Source organism: Bos javanicus, chromosome 6 (assembly GCF_032452875.1).
Source record: "Bos javanicus breed banteng chromosome 6, ARS-OSU_banteng_1.0, whole genome shotgun sequence".
Taxonomy (NCBI): domain Eukaryota; kingdom Metazoa; phylum Chordata; class Mammalia; order Artiodactyla; family Bovidae; genus Bos; species Bos javanicus.
This window is the reverse complement of record NC_083873.1, coordinates 20,321,981-20,343,730: the sequence shown is the minus strand read 5'-3', so window position 1 is coordinate 20,343,730 and position 21,750 is coordinate 20,321,981. Positions and strand designations below refer to the sequence as shown.

Sequence of the window (21,750 nt, the reverse complement as noted above, 5' to 3'; positions counted from 1 at the left end):
CTGAATACACTGGGGTGAATGTCTGCATAATATTGTTTATACATTCACCTTTGGCATTCATTCCACCTATGAGAGTGGCAGTATATGAAGGCTGAATTTGTTCTAGGCTAAGTCAAGCATAATAACAGATTTTTGGATCAAAATAAGTCTGCAGCCTTATTTGTGAGGAAAGTTGAAATATCTGTCCTTACCCTAACGGAGATTCTCTAGATGATCCCAGGTACAGAACTCATTGCTTTTAAATTGTTATATTAAGTATTCAGCTGAACTGACTTTCAGGTTTAAAGATCTAAATCCTTTGATACAGGTTCATACCTGACATAATGCACTTCCAACTTTCTTGTAACTAAAATAGGATACATGCCAGGTTAGTGCGTCCCAATGGAAATAGAACAGAAATTTAACAGCAGATTTCTCAGATATGTTTTTGTGTTTCTTAATGGAATTAAATACATGATTTTTGCTTTTCTACAGTGAAGATACTTTATTGATAAAAGATGTCTAAGAAAATTGAGAAATCTTAAACTTGTAGCTATGCAATTACTATTTTAAACAGATATAGAAAACTAAAGTTTATTTCTAATCATCTGGGAATACTAACATGCTAATATTTTCCCCATGTGGTTGGCATAAAATATTTAGTTTATAAATATTTTACTGACATTTCAGGATTGTTTGTTGTTTATAGTGGAGCTAGTGGTAAAGAATCCGCCTGGCCAATTCAGGAGACTTAAGAGACGCAGGTTTGATCCCTGGGTTGGGACGATCCTGTGGAGAAGGAAATGGCAACCTACTCCAGTATTCTTGCCTGCAGTATCCCATGGACAGAGGAGCCTGGTGGGCTACAGTCCACAGGGTCACAAAGAGTCAGACACAGCTAGGCGACTGAGCATACACGTACACATACCATCTAGAATAATCGTATCTCTTCTGTTTTTCTTTCAGTGAATAGTCACTTTTTGAGTGCCTTTTGCATATATTGCTAGGCTTTCAGGTTGGGAGGGAAGGTAGATAAGACCTGGAATTTGCCCCTCGGGAGTCCAAAGCTGAGTCAAAGATGGACAAACCTTGTTAGCAATAACCAGGGCAATCACTAAGGGAATTTAGAAATCCCTGTGTGAGGCCCTTGCCTTTTAATCCTGCGGGCAAAAAACTAAACAAATCATTTATATTGTAGTCAAAGTAGTTTTTTTGAGGATTTGTTTTTTATGTGTGGGACCTGGGTTAAAATAAATATGTATGGCAAGAGATTTTAAACTTATTTTTCCTCAATTGCTAATTCAATAACCAGGTGTTCTTTTTTCCAGGTAGTATCTTATCTATACCTGCCTGTACCTTTTCTCTTTACCAAGTACTTTGTGTTCTAGTTTTTAATACACTTATTCACTAAAATAAATATCTATGTTAAAATGCTGAATTTTAAATCTTAAGATTTTTATAGACCAGTAGGAGAGAAAATATGTATACCCAATCTTTCATTCAACAAATATTGAGTATTTTCTGCCAGGTATTGGATTAAGTGTTGTGATTATGACTATGAAACCAGTAGACAGCTTCTTGTCTGCAAGAAGCTTAAACCTGGTAGAGAATGCAGAGAGGGAAATTGGCAGATACAGTATAGTGTGTTAAGTGCTATGTTGAAGAAAAATACAGCAATGCATCTAAGAATACAATGGTGTTCTTAAACCATTCTAGCGACCGTGTAACATGCCCTTGGAAAGTCAGTTTCCTAGAGGAAGTACTGTCTACGTCAAGATCTGAATAGAATAAATGAGAGTTAATTTGTCCAAGATGGGAAGGGTGAAGAAGAAAGAGATGGGGAAGATTTGTACAGTGAAACAAACCAGACCACATGTGCAAAGACACAAGAAACGGAATCTTCTGAGTTAAACTGTAAATTATAAACACATCAGTAGGAAACTGGGGCAATGAAGGTCAGAGAAAGGTTTGGAGAGAAGTCACTGGTAGATCCTGATAGCTTTAGGGTCATATTAAGGGGATTAAGGACTATCAAGGCTAAGAGAATCTACTGTGATGATGGGAGTAAGTAGACAAGCAAGAGTGTTCAGCATTGGGCTTTGGTATAGAGCATAGGTACAAGATGAGGAAGACCAAAGGCAAGAAGACCATTTAATGGTCTATTGTAGTAATCCAGGAATGAGATGGTGACAGTAAGACCATGATAGTAAGAATGAGGATGTGGATGTTTTATGGATTCCAGATACAATGAGAAGGTAGAGCCAATAATACTTGCTTTTGATGGGATGTTTCTAAGAGCAAAGAAAGAATTAAACATCCAGAGTTTCTTCTTAAGTAACTTTTGTTCAGTCATTCAGTTGTGTCCAACTCTTTGCAACCCCATGAACTGCAGCACGCCAGGCTTCCCTGTACTTCACCATCTCCCAGACCTTGCTCAAACACATGTCCATTGAGTTGGTAATGCCATCCAACCATCTCATCCTCTGTCATCCCCTTCTCCTCCTACCTTTAATCTTTCACAGCATCAGGGTCTTTTCTAATGAGTCAGCTCTTTGCATCAGCTGGCCAAAGTATTGGAGCTTCACCTTCAGCATGTTGGATCTCCTTGCAGTCCAAGGGACTCTCAAGAGTCTTCTCCAACACCACAGTTCAAAAGCATCAATTCTTTGGTGCTCAGCCTTCTTTATGGTCCAACTCTCATATCCATACATGACTACTGGAAAAATCATAGCTTTGACTAGATGGCAAAGTAATGTCTCTGTTCTTTAATATGCTGTCTAGGTTTGTTATAGAGCATTTTTAATGTCATGGCTGCAGTCACCATCCACAGTGATTTTGGAGCCAAGAAAATAAAGTCTGTCACAATTTCCATTGTTTCCCCATCTATTTGCCATGAAGTGATGGGACTGGATGCCATGATCTTTGGTTTTTGAATGTTGAGTTTTAAACCAACTTTTTCACTCTCCTCTTTCACCTCCATCAAGAGGCTCTTTAGTTCCTTTTCACTTTCTGCCGCAAGGGTGGTGTCATCTGCATATCTGAGGTTATTGATATTTCTCCTGGCACTCTTGATTCCAGCTTGTGCTTCATCCAGCCTGGTATTTTGCATGATGTACTCTGCATGTAAGTTAAATAAGCAGGGTGACAATATACAGCCTTGATGTCCTCCTTTCCTAATTTGGAACCAGTCCATTGTTCCAAGTCCGGTTCTAACTGCTGCTTCTTCACCTGCATACAGGTTTCTCAGGAGGCAGGTAAGGTGATCTGGTATTCCCATCTCTTTAAGAATTTTCCACAGCTTTTTGTGATCTACACAGTCAAAGGCTTTAGTATAGTTAATGAAACAGAAGTAGATGTTTTTCTGGAATTCTTTTGCTTTTTCTGTGATCTGATGGATGTTGGCAATTTGATGTCTGGTTCCTCTGCCTTTTCTAAATCTAGTTTGAGCATCTGAAAGTTCTCGGTTCATGTGCTGTTGAAGCCTAGCTTGGAGAACTTTGAGCATTACTTTGCTAGCCTGTGAAATGAGTGCAGTTGCGTGGTACTTTGAACATTCTTTGGGGTTGCCCTAAAGAATGCCCAGTTAAGTAACAGGGTAGATAGTTGATATTACCAGCAATAGGAATACACAAGAGAGGATAAGTTTGGAGCAAAAGACAATGAGTTCAGTTTGGGGTATATAGATAATGAGGAGACAGTTGTAAATTCAAATTGTCAACTCTGCTGAGGACTAGAAGTAGAGATCTGAGGTTGGTCTGCAACTTGAGAGCATGGGTGTTAAATAGGTCACCCAGGAAATGGTTATGTTTCTGTCATTCTGGCCATCTCTGGGTTACCTTGCTCTCTTTTCTTTCTCATTAAGATCTCTAAATTCTAAAGATTTCTCAGCTCCCATTTTAGACCATCTTCTTTAACTGTGCTGTCTCTGAAGATAATCTCATGGAGTTCTGTGGCTTTAAATACCATTGATAGGCTGACACAGCTCAAAGTCAACTCTAGCTTAGACTGCTTACTTAGTTCTCAACTTTTATACCCAACTCCCTGCCTAGCATACCCATTTGAATGATAATATGCATTTCAAACTTAGCTTGTACAAGACCTAACTCATAATTTTCCATTAATCTTGTTACTGGCATTCACCTCTCTCTGCAAATGGCACCACCATCAGTCTTGTGACTCAGGATAAAACTCTAGGCATATCCTGGTTTCTTCTTCCCTTTCATGCAGTACCTCACATCCAATCTATTACCAGGTAGTTTTGTTTCTGCCTCCAAAATGCATCCAAATTCATTCACGTCTCTGTATTTTCACTGCTGTCATCCTAGTCCAGGATATTATATGCTTTCTTTTGGATTACTGCAGTCTACCATCTTGATGTATCTATTCTTAATGCATTCAGTTCATCCTTCACAAACTACCAGGGTGATCTTCTCAAAGTCCAAATTAGAGTATGCAACTGTTCTACATAAAATGCTCAGATGGCTTCCTGTTGGATTTTTTTTTTATGTCTAAATTTTTTTTTTAATTTTATTTTATTTTTAAACTTTATATAATTGTATTAGTTTTGCCAAATATCAAAATGAATCCACCACAGGTATACATGTGTTCCCCATCCTGAACCCTCCTCCCTCCTCCCTCCCCATACCATCCCTCTGGGTCGTTCCAGTGCACCAGCCCCAAGCATCCAGTATCGTGCATCGAACCTGGACTAGGTGCACAGTGATAGGCTATTTTTGGGGGCTCCAAAATCACTGAGGATGGTGACTGTAGCCATGAAATTAAAGATGCTTGTTCCTTGGAAGAAAAGTTATAACAAACCTAGACAGCATATTAAGAAGCTTTACTTTGCCGACAAAGGTCCGTATAGTCAAAGCTGTGGTTTTTCCAGTAGTCATGTATAGATGTGAGAGTTGGACCATGAAGAAGGCTGAGTGCCAAAGAATTGATGCTTTCAAATTGTGGTGCTGGAGAAGACTCTTGAGAGTCCCTTGGACTGCCTGGAGATCAAACCAGTCAATCCTGAAGGAGATCAACACTGAATATTCATTGGCAGGACTGATGCTGAAGCTGAAGCTCCAGTACTTTGGCCACCTGATGCAAAGAGCTGACTCACTGGAAAAGACCCTCATGCTGGGAAAGATCAAAGGCAAAAGGATAAGGGTGTGGCAGAGGATGAGATGGTTAGATAGCATCACGAATTCAATGGACATGAGTTTGAGCAAACTCAGGGAGATAGGAACTGGGACGCCTGGCATGCTGTAGTCCATGGGGTTGCAAAGAGTTGGACATGACTTAGTAACTGAGAAACAACAACATCTAGGTGCCTCTGCCTGGCCTATATATTTCTCTGAAAAATGAAAGTGAAAGTTGCTCAGTCGTGTCCAACTCTTTGTGACCCCATGGACTATTCAGTTCGTGGAATTCTCCAGGCCAGAATACTGGAGTGGATAGCCTTTCCCTTCTCCAGCAGATCTTCCCAACCCAGGGATTAAACCTAGGTCTCCTGCATTGCAGATGGATTCTTTTACCAGCTAAGCCACCAGGGATGCCCAAGAATACTGGAGTGGGTAGCCTATCCCTTCTCCAGCAGATCTTCCTGATCCAGGAATCAAATCAGGGTCTCCTGAATTACAGGCAGATTCTTTACCAACTGAGATACTGGGGAAGCCCAACGTTATCTTGAAACTTCTCTCTCTCTTGCTTACTGAGAACCACCCAAACCAGTTTCTCTGTTCCTCAGATAAGCCAAGCTCATTTATGCTTCATTGCTTTTGTACTTTCTGTTCCTTCCGACTGGAACATACTTCCCCCAACTTTTCCTACCACTGGGTTTTTCGTTCAGCTCAGATAGATGTCAGCAACTAAAGAGCCTTTTCCGTAACTTCTCTATTAAATAGGTCTGTTTTTACCCCTCTCTATCCCATCATTCAGAAAAATTTCCTTCAAAACACTTAACAGTCTGAAGTTGTTTTATTTGTTTACTTGTTTGTCTAAATAAACTTCACTAATGAAGAAATCTAGATTATCTTGTTCGTCATTACATCCGTAGAATTCAGAGCAATACCTTGATTATAGGTCCCTGTTAAATAGAATGAGTAAATAATGAACGTTGAAGAAGTTGTAGACTGGAACCCCAAGAACGCTGGCATTTAATGAATAAACAGAGGGGGAGGAGCTTGGTAGGACAGTGAGAAGGAGCGATGAGAAATAGACAACAGCTGAGTCAAGATATTACTGAAGTGAGAGTGTCCTAATACAAGTCTAAAGGGAAGGAGAGTTCAGAAAAGGGCAACCCTTCTGTTTGGACAGGAACAGGAAAGGCTGTATGGAAGAAGTAAATTTTTATTGCACCTTGGCAGATAGGTAGGGAAATCTTGTAAGAAGGAGGGGATGGAGGCAGAGAAGCAGAATATACATGCCTTGGTAGGGAACAGAAAGTCATCCCATTAATCTTTCATATTCCTCAGCTAACAGTTAGTAACTCTTTTAGTGTTAGTGTTGACACTAGACTAGTAAACAAAGGCTCCATCAGAGTTACACAGTAAGTGGAAGAATGAAGATTTAAATACAGAGCTACCTGACTGCAAGTCTGCCTTTTTTTTTTTTTTTTTTGTTCTGACTTGTCATTGAGATTCTCTATAAATACCTCATATCTACCCTGTAAATAACATTATGCCAGTGATGGAAAGAGGTGTGAATGAGTAGCTGGCAGAGAACACAGATACTCTTAACTTTGATTATTCCCATTATAGTATCAAGAAAACCTGAGGCTGAGGAAAAAAATAACTATTCTCATTGTAGCATTTTCATTGTTCCCAAAATAGAAAATTTTAAATATTTGAACCGTTATTTGAACCGTGCAGTTTTTCTCTTGTCAAATGGTTGACAAGTCCAGTTTACTCTTAATGAAGAGCACCTCTTCTTTATCTCCTTATTGTTCTACTTTGCAAAATGATCTGTACTGATCATTTGAAGCCCGTTTGAGATTGAGAGGAACAGCAGACTTTCCAAAGATTATATTTAATCACCAAACACTATTAAATGACTAAGCTTATAACAGTTTCAAGTGTTGAATTATTTTTCTTGTGTATTGAAAACCAACTGTTTATAAAGATTGGCAACCTGGAATAGAATTTTGTAGTGAATTGTTTATATGTGCCTGTATTTGTAGGTGTACATACACACACCGCCTTGTATTTTGGTATTTATTTTTTCAGTTTTGAGATATAATTGACACACAACATTGTATAAATTTAAGGTCCACAACAGTGATTTGATATATGTAGTTATTGAAAAATGATCACCATGAATAGTTCAGTTAATATCCATCACCTCACATAGATATTTTTGTCTTGGGATGAGAACTTGTAAAGTCTACCTCTTAGCAGCTTTCAAATCTACAACACAGTGTTGTTAACTCTATACCTGTAAGTTTGTACCTTTTGCTCACCCTCACGCATTTTGCCATTATCACCTCTGGTAACTATCAATCTATCCTCTGTTAAGTGTGAGTTTGTTTGAGATCATGTGGTATTTGTCTTTCTCTGCCTGACTTGTGTCACTTAGCATAATACCCTCAGGGTCCACCTGTATTGTTGCAAATAGCAGGATTTCCTTTTTTTGTATGGCCAAATAATATTGAACTTTATATATAATAATTTCACATTTCTTTATCCATTTATCCATTAACATACACTTAGGTTATTTCCATGCCTGGACTATTGTAAACAATGCTGCTGTGAACGTGGGCGTGCAGATATTTCTTCAACATAGTGCTTTTATTTACTTTGGATGTAAACCCAGAAGCAGAATTTCTGGATCATATGTTAGTTCTACTTTTAATTTTTTGAGGATCCACCATAGTTTTCTGTAGCTACTGCACCAGTTTACAATCCTACGAACAGTGTACAAGTGTTCCATTTTCTCCACTTCCTCACCAGAATTTGTTCTCTCTTGTTGTGTTGATGATAGCTGTTCTAAAAGCCATGAAGTCACATATCTCACTGTGGTTTTAATTTGCATCTACCTAATATTGAGCACCTTTGATAGACCTGTTGGCCATACCTATATCTTCTTAGTGTAAATGTCTGTTCAGGTCCTTTGCTCAAATAATTGAATTATTTGAGGGTTTTGCTATTGTATGAATTTTTTATATACATTGGATATTAACTGGTTTTCAGTTACTTGATTTGAAGTTTTTTCCCCACAGTCCATGGATTGTCTTTACATTTTGTTGATTGTTTCTTTTGCTTTGCAGAAACATTTTAGTTTGATGTAGACCCATTTGTTCATCTTATATTTTGTTGCTTGTGCTTTAGGTATCATATCCAGAAAATCTTTGTGACCCTATGGACTGTCGCCTGCCACGCTATGTCAATGGAATTCTCCAGGCAAGAATACTGGAGTGGGTTGCCATTCCCTTCTCCAGAGGATCTTCCTGATCCAGGGATTGAACCAGGGTCTCCTTCACTGCAGGCGGACTCCTTTCTATCTGAGCCATCTAGGAAACCCAGAAAATCTTTAGCAAGATCTATGTCAAGGAGCTTTTTTCCCTATGTTTTCTTCTAGGAGTTGTATTATTTCAGCTCTTATTGTCTTTAATGAATTTTGAGTTAATTTCTGTGAATGGTAGAAGTTAAGAATCATTCTTTTGCATGTGAATATTCAGTTTTCCCAGGCTTCTCTAGTGGCTCTGTGGTAAAAAATCTGCCTGCCAGTACAGGAGACGTGGGTTCAATCCCTGGGTTGGAAAGATCCCCTGGAGAAGGAAATGGCAACCCATTCCAGAATTCTTGCTTTTGATGCTATTGTAAAAGGAATAATTTTCTTTATTTCTTTTTAAGCTAATTCATTGCAAATGTATAAAAGCACTACTGCTTTTTTTAGTGTTTCATGTCCTGCAACTTTGCAGAAGTTGTTGATTAGGGATGGTGTTTTAGTAGAGTCTTTAAGATTTTCTACATATAAAATCATGTTATCTGAAAACAGAGAAATTTTACATTTTCCTTTCTGGTTCTGATGCCTTTTATTTCTTTTTTTTGCTGGATTCCTCTGGCTAGGACTTCCACTACCATGTTGAATACAGATGGTGAGAGTAGGTACCCTTTTCTTGTTCCTGATCACAGAGGAAATTTTTTCAGTTTTACTATTGAGTATCATAAATAGTCTTTATTATGTTGAGGTATATTCACTCTACTTAGTTTGTTGAAAGTCTTTTTTTTTTTTTTTTTATCATGGATCTTGAATTTTGTCATGCTGTTTGCATCTATTGAGATGATATGATTTTTATCTTTCATCTTATTAATGTGATGTGCCACTTTTCTTGATTGGGGTATGTTGAACTATCCTAGCATTTCAGGGATGAATCCCACTTGATCATGGTGTGTGATTCCTTTAATGTGTTGTTGAATTCGATTTACTAGTATTTTGTTGAGAGTTTTTGCACCTGTAGGCATTAGGGATACTGGGCTGCAGTTTTCTTGTAGTATCCTTCTTTTGATATTTTGTTGAGTTCAATTTGCTAGTATTTTGTTTGGAGTTTTTGCATCTATATTCATTAGGGATATTGGCCTGCAGTTTTCTTGTGGTGTCCTTATCTGGCTTTAGTATCAGGGTAATGCCGGCCTCATTTGGGAGTGTTCCCTTCTATTCCCAGGGAAAGTTTGAGGAGGATTGGCATTAACTTTTCTTTAAATGTTTATTAAAATACACCAGTGAAGCCATCTTGTCCTGAGTCATTCTTTCTTGGGAGGTTTTTTGATTATTGATTCGATCTCCCTACTCATTATTGTTTAGATTTTCTATTCCTTTATGATTTAATCTTGGTAGTTTGTATGTTTCTAGGAGTTTATCCATTAATTTTAGGGTATCCAAGTTTGTTGGCATATAGTTTTTCAAAGTAGTATTTTTTGATCCTTTGTGTGTATCTGTGATATCAGTTGTAATATCTCTCTTTTTAAAATCTGAGTCCTTTCTATTTTTCTTGTCCAGCTGAAAGTTTGTCAATTTTGTTTATCTTTTCAAGAGCCAACTCTTAGTTTTGTAAATCTTTTCTGTTGTTTTTCCAATTTTATTTCTCCTCTAACCTTTATTAGTTCCTTCCTTCTGCTTTGAGTTTAGTTTACAAGCCTGTATTTTAAGCTAGAGTCAATTTATTCATTTGTGCACACTAAATGAAAGTTAAGATACCCCAGATTTTGGAAATTGAAATTGTGAAGGCTGTCTATATTTGCTAGTGCTGTTCTTTAAATACATAAAAAGTTGAATTCATGTTATTAACCTCAATTTTTTTAAACTTTCCATTATTTAAAAAAATGCATTCATTCTCCACCACACCCTTCTCCCACCAAAAGACTCCATGGAAGTTTATTTTGCAAATGTATTTGCTTTTTGTTTTCTTTTTAACTACATCAAGTCTGAGTTTAATTCTTGACTCAACTCATCAACCCTTCTGAGATGGAAATATACAGCTGCGGTATGAAATAGCCTACAGCGGCTATTTTTAGGACTAGAACTCAATATTTTTGCTGAAATGTGACAGTATGCTTACTTGATTATCATAAGATTATAAAGGTAGAATTTAGGAAGATTGTAATGGGCTTCCCTTGTGGCTCAGCTGTTAAAGAATCCACCTGCAATATGGGAGACCTGGGTTCCATCCTTGGGTTGGGAAGATCCCCTGGAGAAGGGAAAGGCTACCCACTCCAGTATTCTGGCCTGGAGAATTCCATGGGGTCGCAAAGAGTCGGACACGACTGTGCGACTTTCACTTTCAGCTCTTCAAGTATACTCAGAAGCAGTAAAGTCAGAAGAAGCATACTAAAATTTTTTAGCCAATTTTAATCAAGTTGAGTGATTGTGCATCAAAGCTTATAGTGATCATCACAAATAACCTTACTCAAAATGACACCCTAATTGCTATCACATCTATGCCCTTCTCATTTTAAGGTTTTACGTATCTTTGCTTGACCAAATAGATTTCTTGTTATTTTAAGATCTCTGTTCTAAGTCTCCTTTCTATATAAATTTCCTGAAGCATTTCCCTCTACTTGATGCTTTTATTTCACTGCAACTGAAGATATCCTAAAAATTCTTAAGAGCTTCTACAAAAATCATCTCCATTATGATGTATGTTCTGTGGTTCTGTGTTTGTATGAGCCTGATAGCATTTATCTTCTTTTTTATTAGCATTATCTTATTTTTAAATTTTATTTATTTATTTTTGTCTGTGCCACGTGGCTTGCAGGATCTTAGTTCCCTGACCAGGTGATCAAACGCTGGCCCCTGGCAGTGAAAGTGCCAAGTCCAAAGCACTGTACCACCAGGGAATTCCTTCATTGATTTTCTTAAAACTCTATGAGGCACCTCTACGTTATGTATAAGTTCCCTGAGAGCACTATGACAGTCATCGTGTTTCTCATAGTATCTAGCATAGTACTCAGCTCACAGGCCTAATAAATGGTAAGCTGAACTACAGATTTGAAAGTGTATAGGAGAAGGCCATGGCACCCCACTCCAGTACTCCTGCCTGGAAAATCCCATGGACGGAGGAGCCTGGTAGGCTGCAGTCCATGGGGTCGCGAAGAGTCGGACATAATTGAGCGACTTCCGTTTCACTTTCATGCATTGGAGAAGGCAATGGCAACCCACTCCAATGTTCTTGCCTGGAGAATCCCAGGGATGGCGGAGCCTGGTGGGCTGCCATCTATGGGGTCGCACAGAGTCGGACACGACTGAAGTGACTTAGCAGTCAGAAAATATACATGAAAGTTTATCATATATAATAATATAGATATAATGCTTGCTTTTACAGAAAATGCCACATGAGACGTTTTAATAAAAATCAAATATTCTTCAAGTAAGTAGCATTTAAACTGAAAAGAATGGGTTATTTCAGTTTCTTTCTGTAGTAACATCTTATGATCACTTAGCAAATCATGAAATATATGTTCAAGAAAATTAATGAAAAGAGCTTTTTAAACCTTGTGAGTCTTGACTTATATTTATTACCCAGAAGCTGAATTCTTATTCTGCATATTATAATTTCAATTATTTAAAACTTAAATTAGCTTGGAGGTATTTAAAATCTTTGATTGGTAACTCTGTGGCAGTCTTCCAAAGTTGGAAATGCCGGAGTGGGTTCTAAGGAAAGATTTAGAGTTTTGAAAGTATTATGAATGAAGAAGCAGAAAGGAATACAGCATTTTCCCAGTGTTGCTTCAATAAAGCCATTTTAAGCATCATCTCAAAGCATTAACAATAGTTAAGATGAGATCAGCCAGTTTTCTTTTTTTTTTCTTGGCTGCAATGATTTCACCATCTCTTCAAGCTGACTCTTGCCACAAAGAGAACATTTAAACATGGGAATTTGCCTTGAATTGTAAGAAACTGAAAGGGGACCAGACTGCCAATTCAGTTCTGGGATTATACCCCATAACCTCTTTCAGCAGAACAGTGTAGAATTTTTTTGCAGTACCATAAATGGGTGGCCTGAGGAACATTTTAACTGTAAGTCAGTACCTTTGAATAGAAAAGTTTGACAATTCAGAGTTCTGTTTTCTCCATGTGTGACTAAAGAAATTTTCCCATTAGGAGACACACCATAGTTTCCTTCTACCTGTTGTTTTCCCCTCAAATAAAATTAATTTTGCTTCAGAGAATTTTATGATCTGTCCATGGGGTCACAAAAGAGTTGAACACAACTTAACAGCTAAAACAAAAAAACAAAATTTTATTATCTTATTGCTCACCATGGGTTTAGAAGACTGTGTAAAACATTTCCACGCTTTGAATACTGGAGTTTGTGGGCTTGGAGTTTGGTTAGAGTTTCTTGGGGAGATGAAAGAGGACAGGTAGAGTAGAAATAAATATTTTTAAAGCCAAAGACTAATGCAAATGAGTGTTTGTTTCCAATGTGTTTATTTCTCTACAATTCTTTGCAACAGGTGAGGGAAAGGAAAGCTGAAAGGAAATACTGTTTTGAATTTTAATAAAGTTTTTTCATGGAAATGTTGGTACTTCTGCTTCCTACATTTCTGTAACCTTTATAAGTTAATCTGGGATGTTCTTTTTCTTCATCTTAATTCAGTGACTATTTTAACCAGTAACCTTATGGTACCATTTTATAAGATGACAGTTAAAGTCTGAGTGTGTATACCCACTGAAAGATGGAAAGAAAGGGGTGCAACAGAAAGCTACAACTTTTAGAGAGCTGGTGATATTTTAAATGTACATTATTTCAGATTTATGTTGCATATGAGTGCATGCTAAGTCCAACTGTTTGCAACCCTATGGACAGAGCCTGCCAAGTTCCTCTGTCCATGGGATTCTCCATGAAAGAACACTGGAGAAGGTTGCCATGTGGATTCTTTACCACTAGCGCCAAAGGAAGCCGTATGTTGCATATACCATATTCAAATATAACTGAAGTGTAAACATGACAATTTGGTAAAAGAAAAATGTACGACATTTTCTATTATATTTTTTTCTCTAGAAAATTGTTTTCTATGAAAATGCCATGAACTTGTATTATTCACTGATTTATTAATTTGAAATGATTTTCAAACAAAAGCTGATTCATTTTTAGTGAATTTAGTTATAGTCATGGTAACAGATATATCTATGTTTGTTATGCAAATAACTAGCCAAACCAACCTCTAATGCATCCTTTGGTGTGACCTGTGAATCTGTCAGTTCAGTTCAGTTCAGTCACTCAGTCGTGTCCGACTCTTTGCCACCCCGTGAACCACAGCACACCAGGCCTCCCTGTCCATCACCAACTCCTGGAGTCCACCCAAACCCATGTCCATTGAGTCAGTGATGTCATCCAACCATCTCATCCTGTCATCCCCTTCTCCTGCCCTCAATCTTTCCCAGCTATCCCCTAAATAATGCTGTGGTTGTATGGAAATTTCTTTGTAGATAATTAAGTCTTATTATGAATATTCAGATGATATTATTAATATTCAGATGATATTTTTAACACAGACATAGTCAAAGTATATTTTTAGTTTTTCTCAGTGTTTAGATTTAGTGAGTTTATAATCCTTTTTTTTTTTTCCTTTTTCTTATCCTTTCCACATGCTCTATGAAGATTTACATTAGCGCAATGCTATATTAAAGGAACAGTCACCCAGATTACACCCTGCGAGCTGCCTTTCTCTTAATTTTAAGGGCATAACTTAAATGATTTATTTAGCTCACACACAGAAAATTAGCAATTTCTGAGTACTAGAGCAAAGTAGGATAGTTTCATGAGTAAAATTGCTGCTGGGAATCTGAATTTTCCTGTTTGTCTTCATTTATTTTTATTTTATTTTTTTTTTTTTCTTCTAATTTTAATTTATTTTTAAACTTTACATAATTGTATTAGTTTTGCCAAATAAATTATGATTCAGGGTTGTTTTATGTTCAATATTATTGCCAAAGACTGTACTCTTAATACATGGTAGGTTTAAAAGCATTTAGAGAGAAAAAGAGTTTTGTGATTATCAAACATTTAATTGTTCACCTCAAGGTTGAAGAAATTTCTGATAGGAGAATTTTTTTCTCCTAAATATATAAGTATATTGGCACTTTCAATGCTTAGAAAATAATCATAAAAAGCTAGATTTTCTATTCCCATTCTATTCAATATTATCCTTAATTGGATTCTTTATATTATTGTAGTTCCTCAGCTATAATCTGATTTTATGTCTATTATTTATACTTAATGCATAAAAAGTTACTTTGTGTGAGTCCTTGTGCTTCCATTACATTTTTATGTGATCTGGTCTTGGACAGTTAGGAGTGGCTTTCTTGATGTGGCAGGTGGTAACACAGACATTACAAAGACCATGTTTATAAGATTTAATCTTAAAACCAAGTATTCATTTGTCTCTTTAAATATCTATATATAATGTAAATCACTTTTGACATTAATTAAATGACTCTACTCTTAAAATTACCAAGAAAGATTTGTTACCATTATTTGAAGAGTTTTGAGTCACTGCTTCAAAACATTTTGGTTTGAGATTTTGTAGCCATTTCTAAATATTTTCATCAGGACAGAAGAGATTTTGAGCTAAAGGCAAAAGCCTTTTCTAAGGAAGAGTTTAAGTATTAGAATGGTAATGTAACTGGAAGAAATTAGAGAGAATAGTTTTTACATGTTTAATTTGAAGTTAAAGCAAGGCACATGTGATGTCTTTGGCTCTCAAAGATGAACTCAGAGCTCTTTACACCTAAGTTATGGATATGAATTTATATTTTCCTAGACCACAAGTTCAAGATCCATGTACATATTTAAAACTGCATAAAGTCATCATGTACATCTGAATTAGGATTTTTTAGTGTGTGCTATTCCGTGGCATGTTGGTTTTGCAGGGTATTCTGTAAACTGTGATTCTGCACTCAAGCTATGTCTAGGAAATGCCACACATGCACTGACTTTTTTGGGATCCCACCATCATATTAAAGGCTTTGAGGACTTTCATTAAAGGCAGATTTAAATTTATTCATAACCCAGTTTTCCTTATTTTCTCTCAGCCTCGTCCTTCCTTTTAAAAAACATGTATTAATAACCAAGAGAACTAGTACTTTATAGATTATATGATGTGACCTTGTTCCTATAGTGTGGTTGTCTATTTGTGTTCTTGCAACTTACATACAGACTAATCTCCAGTGTACTTAGCAATGCACTTAAAAAGAGACTTGCTAGAGATGTCAAGAATGTATCATTTTGGGATGGACAGTATTGCCCAGAATCTGCTCCTTAATTTGAAAATCCAGAAACCCAGTTTTATCTTTCTCTCAGAGTTGATTGGATTGAAAGTGATTTGTTTTAATCAAATGCACATGAAGTTGATGTTTAAATAAACATATATTTCTCAATTCATAATCAAATTCACACTTCTAAATATGATGTACGTATGTGCCTTGTCCAAAGTACTTGCATTCAGGGTGTCCGGTGTTTCTTGGATCTGGAGAACTTAAGGAATATTTTCTTATCTACATCTCATTGAAGAAAGCATTCTTTCTCTCATGTAGGAAAATTTGCTCACCTAATGACTGTACTCATACTGGCCAATCCAGAGTTTCTCTTCCCAGGACAGTATATGGAGTGCTTATATAACCATAAGGAGCACCAAACCTGCTTCTCTGCCGGGAACTGACCGCCTCCATCTAGCCACATTTTGGCTCAGAGGTTGACAGGTCTGTGTTTCATATCTGTATCTGCCCTGTATCAGCTATGCCAAGCTTCTTTACTCTTTTAGCTTCTATTTAGTTACTATTAAATGAAGTGAAAAGAATACTTTCCAGGCCTAGAGTAGTCTTTGTGATGACTAATTTCACTGAGACTCCAGTAGTTGTGCTGCTAAGTCACTTCAGTCATGTCCGACTCTGTGCTCCCCATAGACGGCAGCCCACCAGGCTCCCCCGTCCCTGGGATTCTCCAGGCAAGAACACTGGAGTGGGTTGCCCTTTCCTTCTCCAATCCATGAAAGTGAAAAGTAAAAGTGAAGTCACTCAGTCATGTCCGATTCTTTGCAACTCCATGGACTGCAGCCCACCAGGCTCCTCCATCCATGGGATTTTCCAGGCAAGAGTACTGGAGTGGGGTGCCATTGCCTTCTCCACAGTTGTTGTTAATCGTAGCCAATTTTAAAGAATCATATCATTTTAGCACTCAGAAAGATCTTAGACACAATCCTGTTCATTTCCCTCAGATTATAATTGAGGTTTTTTGTTTTTGTTTTTTAATTGTGACATGCAGATGTTATGACTTGCTCAAAAATCTATATCCAGGACTAGATCTGAAGAGTTGGTCTTGTATATATATGTCTTATCCCACCAATTTAGTAATTAAAAATTTTTAATGATAGATATTTAATGCTTCTTCTGGATCCCTTAAGATTGTATATCCAGAGTAAGAGCCTTTTTGAGGGAAAAAAATGTATAGGCTTTTTATTTCTATTTTGATACTAGTTAAAATATACACTATAATTTGGGACAGTATGAAGTAGTTATCAGATGTTCTAAAGCTCAAAAAAGATGAGAGTAACCTTCATAACTTATTGGAACATGTTTCTGATGAACACATGGTTATATACTCTTATCAAGTAAAATCAAATAGTCGATGTTTCCCATTTTCTTAATGCTTTGTCCACTAGAAAATCTCTTTTACTTCTTTTCTTCTGGAAGGACAAAAATTATTTTATATTATGAAATAATATTAGTTTGAATATGAATATATCATTTTATTTTTTTATTTTTATACCTCTGAATGATTAAGTCTGTCAGAAATTATAGAGTCCTTTTATTTTGTTAGAAACTGTTTTGTTGGATTTATGTGACAGTTTTATTGGAAACATCATACTCCAGGATACAAAAATAAAAGCATTTTTTCCTATAGTTTACCTGCAAACATACCATGATAGCATACCCCCATCCCCCACCCCACTATCCCTATGGTGTCTTCTTGGCTAGACTCTATACTTTTGACAGCATCCTCTGGTATTAGAACAGATTTATCTTGGTCTTTGAAATTCAGCCCTATTCATCTTAAAACTCCCAAGTCAAGCCTAATTCAGTACTCTTCCTCCCCCAACAGAGTCTTAATCTGTGGCTCCAGCACGTGGAGAGTCCGACTCTGAGTATCTCTGCCCCCGCCTCCTCTATTTTAAACACCAGCCACTAGGAAGTTAGGCAAGGCTAAGGAAGGATGGAAAAACTTAGGGTTCCTTATTCGCCTGCAGGACTTGGAATGTTGCTGTACTCGTGGTTGACACTGACTAACTGCTGGGTGTCCTCTGTGGGGCAGGCCTTCAAGCACTGGCTCTCTGGGCTCCCGTGGCTCTTGAGAGGGGCCCACAGGGGCTCTTCCTACGCGGCTCCCTGACCAGGAAGTCTGTCCTCTCTTTGTCTCTTCTGTCACTATGTCCAGTTCAGCTTTGCCTACAGCAAGTCCACTCTTCACCCTCTCTGTGCCAGGGTGCTTGTCCACTGGACAGATCTTCAGATAGTAAGTCAGTGAGGTCAAGCCCAAAGAATGACAGTTTCTGTAATACATTCTTTTTTAAATTGAAAATGTCAGACGTTGGATAGAGTGTATTCCAATAAGTGTATCCCAGTGTCCTAGTGAAAATAAGCCGCTCACAATTAGCTGTTCTAATGATGAAAATGGACTGAAGCTAAAAAATCGAACTTTTATAATTTATGAGAAACAAATGATGCTTGTGACACATGGCATTTGTAATTATGTTTGATCATCTTTTCCCTCAACACATTTATTTGGTGAGAGAGACCAGGAGTAAGTCCAAATTCAAGAAACAATCCCAGGATTAACACATATGTGGATAATTGAAAACTGACAAAAGAGCATGCCCATCTCACCGGTTGGGAAACCTGTTGACTTGAGTTGTAAACTGTAAGCAGATCTGTCTCTAAACTGTCAGGTGTCTGCACGTTTTACATGCAGACTTCTGTCTACAGGCCTCTTCTCTAATCTTCATTGACATTTCTCCTCTCTCCTCTCTCAAATTGTCTATTTGTTATTCAGTCTATACTGTTATTTTTAAGATAAGAAACACACTTTAAAACTTACAACATTGGAATTATATAGTTTCTACTGAGGATTATGAAAAACGGGACAAGTCTCTATAAGCATGGATAACACACCACAGGAGCAAAGCAAAGTGCTTGTCGTGTGCGTAGCTACTTGTATAGTTAATACACTTCTGGAAATGTAGGCACTTTCTCTGAGATTTTGACACGTTTGTGTGTTTGCTGGGTTTTTCCCCCTAAATTATGGGAAGTATATCTTAAGAGATTTCTTAATATTAAAATTGAAAGTTCTTATTAGATGAGACATCGAAAAGTCAGTTTTGGAGCAAAAATATTAATTCACTTTATATTCTCCATATTTAATGCATATATAAGGCATTATGTTCCAAGCTTAACATGTAGTTTGGAGACAAAGTTTGCTATTGAAAGTAGGTTTTGCATAGATAGACTGTTTTTCTTAAAAATTTTAGCTTTAATATTAAATTGATGAAAAATAACTTTTAATTTCTTAAGTTATGCCCTATAAAAAATGCTTTGCTTACTTCCAGAATGGGACTTAGCAATACTGATATTATATAGTAAGAAAGTAAGTCACACTGAGTGGAGAGAATTTGATAGATGCAGAAGATAAGGATGGAAATCTGCCAGGATTTTAGAGCGCTACCCATGGGGACCTTCAGTAAACAAAACCGAGGCCCATTGTCCTGCATGTATCTTGAAATAAATACGTCGACTCAAGTTATCTCCCATTTTGGTGGGAAGAATCTAAAATAGTTTTGGAGAATAGTGCCATCTTCACAGGAAGAGTAGTGAAATATATCATCTTTACTCAATGTTTTCCATGTTAGGAACTAATTAATTCCTAACACCTGAATTACAATAGGGGCTGAGCCTGTCAAGGAGGCAGTAGAGACATACAGTAATCTCCTAAGGCTGATGCTGAGACACAGGACCTTGAATAGCTACAGTGCTTGAAAGTAACTAGTCTTAAGAATTTACTCCCTGCAATGTGCCTGTGTCAATAAACAGGACTCATATGAGGATGGCAGAACATTTTATATACTTTCAATATTAGAACATGAAGTCAAAATTTTTTTATAGAAAAAAAATTATTGTCTTATCGTATGGTAGCTATACATATCTATAAATTGACTTTTTTTGTCTCCTTGGAAAAAGCTGACATGAGATTTAAATGACTTTTTTTTTCCTTCTTTTCTTTTAGAGCAGTTAAAGCCACACCACCAACAAAATCAATAAACCAAAAAGTAAACGCAAAAACAGAAAGCCCTCTTCACAAATTTTGAGCATCATCTACAGCTTTATGTGGTGAGAGATGCAGCTACCATTCTTGAATGATTCAAAGAGAGTCAAATGGTGTTGAGCTAAATTACAACCCTAAATGCGTATTGGTGAAATGAGATGCTGATCCATTTGCACACTAATGTGCTATTTTTAAGTCATGCATCATAGCATCTTCAAAGAGGCCTGTCATAATTATGATGGATTAGACTGCAGAGTCAGTCCTGGATGCAGTAATTGTTTCACAGATGCTGCCAATGTGACTTGAATTCATAATAAATTATTGTCAGAGAGGTGGGAGAAGGAGCAAAATCAAATACCAAAGGAAAGCTGCTGTGGCTGTTTTTGGTCTTAGGAAACCAAAAATGTTAGCTACTAGTCAAAAGGCTAGTATTTTCAACTGAGATAAACAGGCTTCATTAATGTGTACCTCTAACACTGAGGATGAAGGCTGACATACTTGGAATTTTTACTTAAAGTTCTCAGTCTCTATCTCAGTATCTTTCTCGTCCTCCCCCCTATAGCTTACAAAAAATTATCCTGGAGCATTAGCTGAAATCATGAAGTGGCCATAACATATTCTTGTACATTTCTATTATCTGGTTATAACTTGACCGTTAGAATTTCCAAAAAAATTGGCTGTATTTATAATAGATAAAACTGTTCTTTTTGGTTCTTTAGAAGACCATACTTCATGGTGAACATTAGACTGTTACAATGGAGAAACATAAATAACATGACTAGTAAAATCTAAATTATGACATTTTAAGCTATGATTTAATTAACACCCATCATTTAGGTACTTTCTATAACAGCTTCTTTAGGCTTTGAAAAAATTGCCAAAGCTAGTAGTGTGTGTACACAGTTTAAGCAATGAGTTACTTATTACATTTGTGCATGCTCAGTCATGTCTGACTCTTTGCAGCCCCATGGACTGTAGTCTGCCAGGCTCCTCTGTCCATGGAATTCTCCAGGCAAGAATACTGGAGTGGGTTGCCATGTCCTCCTCCAGGGGATCTTCCTGACCCAGGGATCAACCCGTGTCTCTTGCGTCTCCTGCATTGTACGGTGGATTCTTTACCACTGAGCCACCTGGGAAACTCACTATTACATTTTGATTAGCAAAGATGACTTTTAGAGCATTTATTTATTTGTTTGTTTTAATATAAATTTATTTATTTTAATCGGAGGCTAATTACTTTACAATATTGTATTGCTTTTGCTATACATCAACATGAATCCGCCACAGGAGTACACGTGTTCCCCATCCTGAACCCCACTCCCACCTCCCTCCCCATACCATCCCTCTGGGTCATCCCAGTGCACCAGCCCCAAGCATCCTGTATCATGCATCAAACCTGGACTGGCGATTCATTACATATATGATATTATACTTATTTCAATGCCATTCTCCCAAATCATCCCACCCTCTCCCTCTCCCACAGAGTCCGAAAGACTGTCCTATACATCTGTGTCTCTTTTGCTGTCTTGCATACAGGGTTATCATTACCATCTTTCTAAATTCCATATATATGCGTTAGTATAATGTATTGGTGTTTTTCTTTCTGGCTTACTTCACTCTGTATAATAGGCTCCAGTTTCATTCACCTCATTAGAACTGATTCAAATGTATTCTTTTTAATGGCTGAGTAATACTCCATTGTGTATATGTATCACAGCTTTCTTATCCATTCATCTGCTGATGGACATCTAGGTTGCTTCCATGTCCTGGCTATTATAAACAGTGCTGCGATGAACATTAGGGTACACGTGTCTCTTTCAATTCTGGTTTCCTCAGTGTGTATGCCCAGTAGTGGGATTGCTGGGTCATAAGGCAGTTCTATTTCCAGTTTTTTAAGGAATCTCCACACTGTTCTCCATAGTGGCTGTACTAGTTTGCATTCCCACCAACAGTGTAAGAGGGTTCCC

At 37.2% G+C, this 21,750-nt stretch overlaps 1 protein-coding gene across 5 annotated transcripts in view; it reads left to right on the top strand.

The window, feature by feature from the left end:
- TET2 (tet methylcytosine dioxygenase 2) overlaps positions 1–21,750 on the top strand; it is a 143,668-nt gene that overhangs the window by 64,239 nt on the left and 57,679 nt on the right. The window contains exon 1 of one of the 5 annotated variants that reach the window (XM_061419484.1): positions 4,694–19,848. The exons of the other annotated variants lie outside the window; for them this stretch is intronic. The gene's annotated coding sequence lies outside the window, so the exon portion shown is untranslated. Of the gene's footprint in view, positions 1–4,693; positions 19,849–21,750 lie in introns of those variants that run through there. 5 annotated transcript variants of the gene reach the window in all.